We start from the raw sequence: 1,642 nt of genomic DNA, 5'->3' as shown, positions 1-1,642 counted from the left end.
TTACAATTAAAGAATTAGGCACTCCGGGAGCCTACAAGTATGAGAGTGGAATTGTTCCATTGATTGTTCCGGATCATGACTTTGAAACCAAGCCGGCTATGATTATTTTGGTTGAGAGGAAGCAATTTGGAGGGACAAAGAGTGAGAATCCTCTCAATCATCTCAAAGATTTTGAGAGATATTGTAATACTATTGTGGTAACCGGAGTTGCTCAAGAGTACATAAGACTCAAGTTGTTTCCCTTCTCTCTTATCGGAAGAGCTCTAGAGTGGTTGGACAAGGAGGTCAAATCAAGGTCCTTAAGAACATGGGATGAGGTTACAAAGGCTTTCTTATTTCGTTTCTTCCCACAAAAGAAGACGGCGGAATTAAGAACTTTGATCCGAAATTTCAAGCAAGGGCCTAGTGAGAGTATTTATGAAGCATGGGAGAGGTACAAGGAGTATCAAAGACAGTGTCAACACCATGGGATTCCTAGATATCAAATCATACAAATCTTCTATGGTGGGTTGAGTTCTCATGGAAGAGCAAGTTTGGATGTCAGAGCTGGAGGCCCAATAATGAACAAAACGGAAGAAGAAGTGGTGGATGCAATAGATGAAGTGGTTCGACATTACATGAATTAGCAAGAAGTGGAGAAAGATCCAACAAGCAAAGGTTGCTCAATCGAGCAACTTAGTGCCATCAATGATTTGACTACTTTGATTGCGGATTTAGGGAAAGAAGTTGTGTCACTTAAGGAAAAGCTTGAGAAACCACATTCCCAAGCTCCGATTCTTCCCTCCCAAATTAATGGGAGAGGTACATTTTCTTACCCTAACTCTAATCCTTCTTCTTGTTGCATGGTTAGAGAATGTTAGCCTTATGAATTATGTGGAATGAATGATCATGATGCTTCTATGTGGCCCAATGTTCCTTAAGATGAATGTGATGGAATTGAAATTGAGCTTGTGATTTATGTTAATGATCACGAATGTGAACCTAGAATTGATGTTCAAAGAAATGTTGGAAATAGGAGTTATCATAATCATGTGAACCATGATAATTATAACCAAAATGGAGGTTTAAAAATCATGGATTCCAAGGGGTTCATGGTAGCTATAACAATCATGGTTGTAATGGTCATGGTCATGGCCAAGGACATGGGGATCATAATCAAGGCTATGGTAACCATGGTTAACAAAGGGGCCAAAGCAAACTACGGGTAATTGGAATAATCAAAGTAGGGGATTTTCCCAAGCAAATTTTCATAGAGGTTCCCCAATTGATTTAGATACAAATGCTCAAAGTTTATGTGATGGTTCCTATGATCAATCATTTTCTTCTAGGGAATTTTTAGAAGGAGTTATTGAGAAACAAGCCGAGATGCTAGAAACTTACATGGCTTTGAATGATGAGAAGTTCAATCATATGTTGTCTTATAATAAAGATTTAGGTGATAAACTTTCTCAATTGACTAGTGTGTTTGAGGAATGTGCAAACTCCTCTTCTTTGACGCCACCTAGCATAGATTCTAAGAACCCTATGGATGCTATTGTTACTAGAAGGGGTAGGGTCCTTGAGGGTGGTGTGCCTAAGAAGAGTGTTGCTAGAGAAAGCACTAGAAAGAATCCCATTGAAATTGAAGGAGATGAGTTTCCTT

At 39.0% G+C, this 1,642-nt stretch overlaps 1 non-coding gene across 1 annotated transcript; it reads right to left on the bottom strand.

The window, feature by feature from the left end:
- Nucleotides 1–365: 365 nt before the first annotated feature.
- LOC145596324 (small nucleolar RNA R71) lies at nt 366–472 on the bottom strand. The gene has a single exon (XR_014103170.1). It is a non-coding gene; the product is annotated as a small nucleolar RNA R71 (small nucleolar RNA).
- Between the last annotated feature and the right edge of the window lie 1,170 nt (nt 473–1,642).

Source organism: Chenopodium album, chromosome 19 (genome assembly GCF_948465745.1).
Source record: "Chenopodium album chromosome 19, dcCheAlbu1.1, whole genome shotgun sequence".
NCBI classification, from domain to species: domain Eukaryota; kingdom Viridiplantae; phylum Streptophyta; class Magnoliopsida; order Caryophyllales; family Amaranthaceae; genus Chenopodium; species Chenopodium album.
Note: the sequence above shows the minus strand (reverse complement) of the source record. Positions and strands in the feature narration are given on the sequence as shown.